The sequence below is a fragment of the Odocoileus virginianus genome, unplaced genomic scaffold (genome assembly GCF_023699985.2).
Source record: "Odocoileus virginianus isolate 20LAN1187 ecotype Illinois unplaced genomic scaffold, Ovbor_1.2 Unplaced_Scaffold_10, whole genome shotgun sequence".
Lineage (NCBI taxonomy): Eukaryota > Metazoa > Chordata > Mammalia > Artiodactyla > Cervidae > Odocoileus > Odocoileus virginianus.
In genome coordinates this window covers 1,372,357-1,381,622 of record NW_027224272.1, presented here as the reverse complement: position 1 = coordinate 1,381,622, position 9,266 = coordinate 1,372,357, and positions in this window count along the sequence as shown.

Sequence of the window (9,266 nt, the reverse complement as noted above, 5' to 3'; positions counted from 1 at the left end):
TTTTTTTTTTTTTTTTTGATACTGAGTTGTATGAGTGTTTGTATATTTTGGAAATTAAGCCCTTGTTGGTTGCATCATTTGCAAATATTTTCTCCCAGTTTGTAGTTGTCTTTTCATTTTGTTTATGGTTTCCTTTGCTGTGCAAAAGCTTTTGAGTTTAATTAGGTCCCATTTGTTTATTTTTGTTTTTATTTCTATTGCCTTGGGAGACTGACCTAAGAAAACATCGCTATGATTTATGTCAGAGAATATTTGGCCTGGCTCTCTTCTAGGAATTTTATGGCATCATGTCCTATGTTCAGATTTTTAAACCATTTTGAGTTTATTTTGTGTGTGGTGTGAGGGAATGTTCTAACTTCATTGTTTACATGTGCTGTCCAGCTTTCCCAGCACCACTTGCTGAAGAGACTGTCTTTTCTCCATTGTATATTCTTGCCTCTTTTGTTGTAGATTAATTGACCATAGGTATATGGGTTTATTTCTGGGCTTTCTATTTTGCTCCAGTGTCTGCTTTTGTAGCCATACCATGCTCTTTTAAGTACTGTAGCTTTGTAGTATTGTCTGAAGTCTGAGAGGATTATGCCTCCTGCTTTGTTCTTTTTGCTTGAGATTGCTTTGGCAATTTGATACCTTTTGTGGTTCCATATAAATTTTAGTATTATTTGTTTGCCAGACTAAGAAAAGAATAGTGAGGAGAAAGAGAAGGTAGAGAAGCAAAAGTTTACATTAGATAAAACCTTATCAATTTCTGTGGTCTGCAGTCACTAGCCTTCTTTCACCATTGAAGAGAGACAATATGGCACACAGATGCAGAGCAGACTGTGGAGACAAACCCACCATAGTTCAAGTATCATTTCTGACACTGATGAGTTTTGTGAATGTCAACAACTCACTTAAGCTCTTTTGTGCCTCAGTTTCCTCCTCTATAAAACAGCAGAAATAATTTTACCTATATCAAATGTTTGTCAGATTTAGTAGATAAGATACAGATGTAATGTTAGTAGTTATTCCTAATAAAGGAGCCATGTGTTGTTCTAATAGTTATTAGAACACATGCAAAAGTGAAACTGATCATCATAAGCAGATTTCTCATGAGCTTCAACTAGTATACAGTTTTTTTTCAGAGGTACAAGTAATTGGTAGATTTACATTTGTATCATGCATCTTCTGAGCCAGCTTCCAAACAGGATTTCTCTATGGCTTACTTTATTTAAAAATAAAAAGTAAATTTCAGTTAACACAGTGTTAGCATGCAAAGGATGCCCCCTACATGATTTTTTTTTTTCATGTTGAAAGAGACTATTTTATCAAGTGTGAGGGCCGGAGATGGGGTGGAGATGGGAGTTAGCGTCTTAAATAAGAGTGATGAACATTAATTGAGCCCTGATAGTTGGGTGCATTTCATTTATTCTCATTTACTGTCCACACTTACCCTGAAAGGTTAAACAGTATCTTATTTGACAGATAAGAAACCTGATATTTAGTGAGATTAATTAGTAACCCAAGATCACAGCAACCAGAGAATGACATAATTGAGAGTTGAAGTCATGTTTATTCAGTGGTATAAAATAATGAGGAGACCTAGCATTTATTTAGTGCTTTCTGCATTGTCTGTATTAGAGGTTTCATAGCTTTATCATCCGTTGATGGTATAACAGCTGGTGATGTTGGTTGTATTTATTTTATCACTCCCTAGATGAGAAAATTGAGGTTTAGAGGGATTGAACAACCTGGCCCAGGTCCCAGTGAAAGGAAGTGGTAGGTAGGAGATTTAGAGTCTGTTCTTTACATAACATGGAATTACAAAAAACAATCATATTGTGGTGACAGCTTTTGATTTTTCAAAAGCTCCATTTTTGAGACAATATTATATATTCTTACAGTACATAAAACAAGCTAAGATTTTATGTAAAGTGATTCTTTGTTACAATATTGTTGGAAAGCTTGAAATAGCTGTCTATCAAGTTAAATGATGAAAATCAAAGAATGGCTTGCTCAAGATATAAAAATTAGTGTGGTATATGTTCAAGAGAGAAATCTCTCATTAAAAGGAAAGACTTTGTTGATTTATTGATATTTTAGAAAATAATATTTAAAATATATTTTGTAAAAATGGAGTAAGCCTGTTATATATGCTTCAAGTTTTAAAAAGAAAAGCCCTTCTCAGGTCAACTATTTTGGTTATGGAATATTGTCTTAAGAAAAAGAATAAGCCTTAAAAATCTATTGAAATATGTAACCTTGGCTCTACCTTGAAATATTTTCAAAGGGATATTTTAAGAAAGCATTGAAAACTGAATTATTTGACTTCTGAATAAGTTCTTTTTGCAATAACAGTTAAATAGGAAATTGCAAAATTAGAGATGTGCCATTTTGCCATTATAAGGTGGTGGATAGAATAAATATCCTTACCAAAGTTAAATGAAAATGCAAAATTAAATGGTAATACTTTTGTTTGGCATCACTTTTTTAAAATGTTCAGGGCAAGCAATCCTTCTTATCACACATAATATTAAAAATCAAATTTTGAACTGAATTTGTCATTTTAAAGATGGCAGCTGGTAATAAATGTGTTTCTGGAAAGTGTAGAATTTCAGAGAGTGGAAGAATATTGACTATAAAAACTATTTCTGTCTTGCTTTAATATAGGCCTAGCATAAGAACAACTTTATTGTGCTCACATTAAACATTTTACTTAGACATTAAACAGAAGTTTTGTGATGTTGAGTCTTTACCAAAGCTGAATAAAAGCTTATTTGCAGTTGTTTGGATGAGACTTTCATATGCCATTGTCGTAATAGATTTCTTTCCAGTGTGCTAACTTCTGAATTGCAAATTTTTAGAAGTATGTGTTAGATATAATTTACACTTGTAAGAACCAAATGAATAAAATCACTTTTCAGCAAGTATAAAAGGACTACCTGCTATTGAGCAGAAGTACAAGGTATTTGTTGATGGTGTTAAAATTGATCATTGTTGCTTATTTTCTGAAACTACAAGCTTAGCTGACTATTTATTATTATCAAGGTCATGAATAAAAGGATTGAATTGCAGACTAATATATTAAGAATTGGGCGAATGTTCAGGGTAGAGATTAAATTTACTAATATGATAAAAACCACTTTAATTATAAGTTCTGAGTATTCAGTTTGCTGATGTGGAGTAAATAGAGTTAAAACACCTTGATAACTGCATTGAACTATGTTCCTGTTATGTTCTGTAACATCTAAAGATTTGTCCCTGTAACTAATGCCATATAAAATCATTCTGGTTGTTCAATGTTTGGAAATTATTTTAGGCCATGAGCCAAGATCAGCATATTAAATTCTTAGAGTCTTTTCTTTCCAAAATAGTCTACAAATTCAATATAATTGCAGACAAGCTTTATTTTTTGGATATTGACAAACGGATTATTTATATGGAGAGGAAAAAATTCAGAATAGCTAACACAATATAGAAGCAGAAGAACAAAGTTCAAAGACTGGCATTCTATAATCTCAAGACTTAACTATAAAACTACAGTAATAAAGACAGTATGATATTGATGAAAGAAAAATAGTTTGTTGGAACAGAATACAGAACCCAGAAATAGACTCATGTAAGTATTGTCAACTGACTTCTGACAAAGGAGTAAAGGTAATGCAGGGCAGCAAAGACAGTCTTTTCAAAAAATGGTTTGGGAACCACTACACACACACACACACAAGAATCTAGGCACAGACCTTACACCCTTCACAAAAATGAACTCAAAATAGATCACAAAGCAAAATGGAAAACACAAACTATAAATGTAAAAAAAAAATAACATTGATTAAAAACCTAAATGACCTTAAGGTATGACAGTGAATTTTTTAGATAAATGCCAAATGTATGATAAACTGGACTTCATTAAAATTAAAAACTTCTGCTCTGTGAAAGACAATGTCAACAGAGGAAGACAAGCCACTGACTGGGAAAATATATTTGCAAAAGTCACATCAGATCAAGGACTGTTACCAAAAATATAAAAAGAATTCTTAAAACTTTACAATAGGAGAAAAGAAAAAGAAAATTTACAATAGGAAAACAACTAATGAAAAATGGACCAAAGACCATAATAGACACCCCACTGAAACAGAAATGCAGATGGAAAATAAGCATACAAAAAGATACTCTACATCAAATGTCATCTGGAAAGTGCATATTAAAACAATAATGAGATATCACTACGCACCTACTAGAATGGCCAAATATCAGGACACTGACAACACTAAAATACTGGCAAGTTTGTGGAGCAACAGGAACTCTCATTCAGTATTACTCGGAATGCCAAATGGTATAATCACTTAGGAAGACAGTTTGGCAAATTCTTTCTCTTTTTTCCCCAGCTTTATTGAGATATAATAGACATATAACACTGTGTCCCTGGTGGATCAGACAGTAAAGAATCTGCTTGTAATGCAGGAAACCCAGGTTCTATCCCTGGGTTGGGAAGATCCCTTGGAGAAGGGAATGGCAACCCACTCCAGTATCCTCGCCTGGAGAATCTCATAGACAGAGGAGCCTGGTGGGCTACAGTCCATGGGGTTGCAAGAGTCAGACAAGACTGAGCAACTAACACTTTCACTTTCAATGTAAGATGTACAACATGATGGTTTGATATATGTGTTTACTGCAAAATGATTACCACAGTAAGGTTAGTTAATACAGCTATCACTTCACATAGTTTCCATTATTTATTTTCATAGTGAGAACTTTTAAGATTTACTCTCTAGTAACTTTCATGTATACAATACTATTAATTATAGTCACCACATTATGCATTAGACCTTAGAACTTAGTCATCTTATAACTGCTTACCATATGTGAAACTATACTGTTATTTTGTCTCCTGTATTTCCTGATCTTTCCCTACCTCTCTGTTCTTTCTCAAAGTAGCACTCCTGCAAAGCTTTGTTTTAACCTCTCTGCTCTTCTCTCACTCTACACATTGTCCTTCAGTCATCTTACCACGTTCACAAATCCAAATATCATCTTGTTCTGTATAACTCCCATCCTCCCACCCAGAACTTCAAGACTTACAGGTACCTGTTGGACATTTCCTCAGCCATGATAGCAAATTGTGAACATTTAAAATCAAAGACATAATGTGTCCTCCCCCAACATATTTTAACTTCTTATTTCTCTGCTTCTGTTTGTCTTGCAACAATTTTCTTATTACTTTCTAGAAAACATTATCAGTGAGAGCTTTGATTCTTTATCCAAATTCCACATTCATCAAGTCTTAGTAGTTCATCATGCTACCTGGTAATTCATACCCCTCCTTTTTAAGACATGACTCTGACAGTGATATCTCAACTCAACCCACACTTTGTTCTCATGCCTTATTTAACCCCCTCACCCCACTCAGCTTCAAGCCATCTTGTTTAACACTAACAGAGTTGTAAGGCTAAACCACTGCTTAGATCATACTAGCATGCTATCAGAGAAGTATCAAAGGCTGGAAAATGCCTATGGATTGAGTTCTAAGTTTCTTGTTCTTGAATTTACATTCCTTCATTATCTGGTCTCACACCAAAGAAATACGCTCAGGGAAAGGGTTTCATCAAAGTAGACTATGCAGAAGAACCACTGGACTGACTTGCCAACACCGAACTCACTGCACATGTGGCCCTGGCAGAAGGCAATAGAGCGGGGCCTTCCATGGATTTCTCAGCTAGCATCCAAGGTCTGCCAGAGGTTCCCATGTATAAAATTCAGGGGATGGGGAGGACAGAAGAATTGGATGGGAAAAAATGACATTTATGTTTTTATAGATGTCTCACTAAATGTATTAGTTCCTTCAAGTATGAGTATGGGTGACCAACCTAATGAGTAGGAAGTACCTATGACCAGGTCACCAGTAAGCATCCCAGGTATTTTTAAATCAGGTAACAGTCACGTCACACATCTCGAGGTTATGAAAATTATGAAACCACTCACTATGTCTTATTGCTCAGTACATTAAGAAGCATATGTATTCCTATACCACAGAAGCATTTCATTTTTATTTTGACAGCAATATTTTAAAATTATTGGTTTATACTATCTTTTTTTTTTTAAATCAAATTTTATATTGGATTACAATTGATTTAAAACATGTTAGTTTCAGGTGTACAGCAAAGTGATTAAGTGTTTTATACACACACATACACACACACGAGAAGGAAATGGCAGTCCACACCAGTTTTCTTGCCTGGAGAATCCCATGGGCCTCCCAGGTGGTGCCAGTGGTAAAGAACCCACCTGCCAATGTAGGAGAGATAAGAGACGACGGTTCGATGCCTGGGTCAAGAAGATCCCCTGAAGAAGGAAATGGGAACCCACTCGGTATTCCTGCCTGGAAAATCCCACAGACAGAGAAGCTGGTGGGCTATAGTCCCCGGGGCCACAAAGAGTCAGACATGACTTAGCAACTAAACAACTATACACACACACACACACACACACATATATATATATACACATATATATATATATATATATATATATATATATTTTTTTTTTCAGATTCTTTTTCCATGTAGGTTACTACAGAGTACTGAGTAGATTCCCCTGTGCTCCATAGTGGTCCTTGTCGATTACTTTTTATATAGTAGTGTGTATATGTTAATCCCAACCTCCTAATTTATCCCCCTCCTCCTTTCCCTTTTGGTAACCATAAGTTTATTTTCTAAATCTATGAGTCTGTTTCTGTTTCATAAATAAGTTCATTTGTATCATCTTTTTAGATTCCACATATAAGTGATATCATATGATATTTGTCTTTCTCTTTCTGACTTACTTCACTTAGTATGATAATCTCTAGGTCCATCCATGTTGCTGCAAATAGCATTATTTCATTCTTTTTTATGGCTGAGTAATATTCCACTGTATATATGTACCATATCTTCTTTATCCATTCATCTGTTGATGGACATTTAAGTTGCTTCCCATGTCTTGGCTATTGTAAATAGTGTTGCAATGAACATTGAGGTGCGTGTATCTTCAAAGTGTGGTTTTCTTGTGGAATTTCTGGATCATGTGGTAGCTCTATTTTGGGGGTTTTGTTTTGGTTTTGTTTTCTGTGTGTGTTTTTCCTATCTTACATACCTTTATTTATATACAAACAATATTCTGAGTATATTGTTTTAGACTTCCAAAGGTGTCTGTGTCAGAGAATAGGTTCGAAACTGCTATGGTGTATATATCATGGTCTGGAAGTAGGTAACTTATAGCAGGGAAGAGTGGTCCTGGGGGTAGTTCTATAAATTTAAACCCATTACATTTATCTGCTTGTTGTTATTAGAATGTTATTTTTAAGGATATATGATGACCCTGACATTCAGAAGCTAGAGGGCCCTGAGCTGATTGGAGTGACATCCTCATAAGAAGTTTAGAACTATTATGTTAGAGACACATCTCTGACATAGTACTTTTATATAGGTTATTTAAGAGCACCTAGAAAAAATTATTAGAAGAATGATGTGCAAGTTATACCATATTATACAACCTTTAATTGGTACAAGTTAATTTTCATAATATTGCATTAGAAGTGAGTTTTCTCTGTCTTATGAGCATGCAGGTTTTATAGCCATCTCTAAATTATATTGATTACTCATATTATATTATTGCAATAAAAATAAATTTAAGAATTCCTGTCACTGAAGTATAGGATAACCACTTAGGACAAATTATCTTCATCCAAATTTCAGTCTTGTGCAAAACAAACTTCTTTCTGAAGAAAAGTAGATGTGTACTTGCATATTTCACTACTTCAACCAAACTTGCCACAGTTAAGTTATTTGTATAGTTCATTATATATCAATCCAGTAATAAGGGACAGTAAAATTACAATTTTTATCCAGATCAGAGAGTTTTATATGTGGTGATTCAGGAAAGAATTTTAACTTTCATCATATCTTAAAGCATATCATGAACATGGTTTCTATCATGACATTAAGAAAAGCAGATTCCACACATAGTGGATTTGCTTGCTTGCTTTTGCTTCTTTTTCTCATTGATATAATGCCATGTTTATAAAATTAGTTTCTGTATTTTCTTGTCTAGATCAACTTATTTTTTTTTCTGAAATTTGTTTTCAAAAAAAGATAGCTTTGACTTCAACATTTAACTAGGGTTGTAATCCCTCTGATCTTGTTCTCTTTAAATTATGTCACCTTCCTTGCTGCTGCTGAGTCACTTCAGTCGTGTCCGACTCTGTGCGACCCCATAGACGGCAGCCCACCAGGCTCCCCCATCCCTGGGATTCTCCAGGCAAGAACACTGGAGTGGGTTGCCATTTCCTTCTCCAATGCATAAAAGTGAAAAGTGAAAGTGAAGTCGCTCAGTCGTGTCCGACTCTTTGCGACCCCGTGGACTGTAGCCCACCAGGCTCCTCCGTCCATGGGATTCTCCAGGCAAGAATACTGGAGTGGGTTGCCATTTTCCTTCTACCAGGGGATCTTCCCGACCCAGGGATGGAACCTGGGTCTCCTGCATTGCATTGCCTTCCTTAGGGTGTCCTAATAAACATCCTTCATGCTAAATTCCATCTTCAGGATTGCCTCTCATGGAACCTAGTCTGTGACGAAACCATTCTACCTTTTTATTTTTCTTGAAACTCTCCTCTGTTTTCTCACTGATCTAGTTCAGTCTACCATTAAACTCTCATTTTGAATGATCATTCTTTGCTTTTGTTCCGTGCCAAGTGGGCTTTAAAATAAATATTGCTCCCGTAGACACATGGATTTTGATTGGAGCTCACTGAAGGCATGCATTTCAACTCATCCTTTTCTTAGAAAACATTTCCCTACTCACCCATATGGCATTATAGCCATCAAAACATGTGCAGTTGGCCCTCTGTATCCATGGGTTCTATACCTGTGGCTTCTGCATCTGCAAATTCAACTGACTGTGGATCCAAAAATTTTTTTTTTCTTTTTTAATCCAGAAAGTTCCAGACAGAAAAACTTTTTGCCATGGGCCACAACTATTTACATAGCAATTATATTGTGTTTATCATTTACATATTGTTTACATTGTACTAGGTATTATAAGTAATCTAGAGGTGATTTAAAGTGTATGGGAAGATGTGCATAGGTTATATGCAAGTACTCTGTCATTGTATGTAAGCACTTGAGCATCCAAGGATTTTGATATCTGTGGGGCTCCTGGAACCAACCCCTGGCAGATATTGCAGAATGACTGTACTGTTCTGAGGCCATATGTCCTGCATAATGGTTCCCATACATGTTCATGTCTCCCTG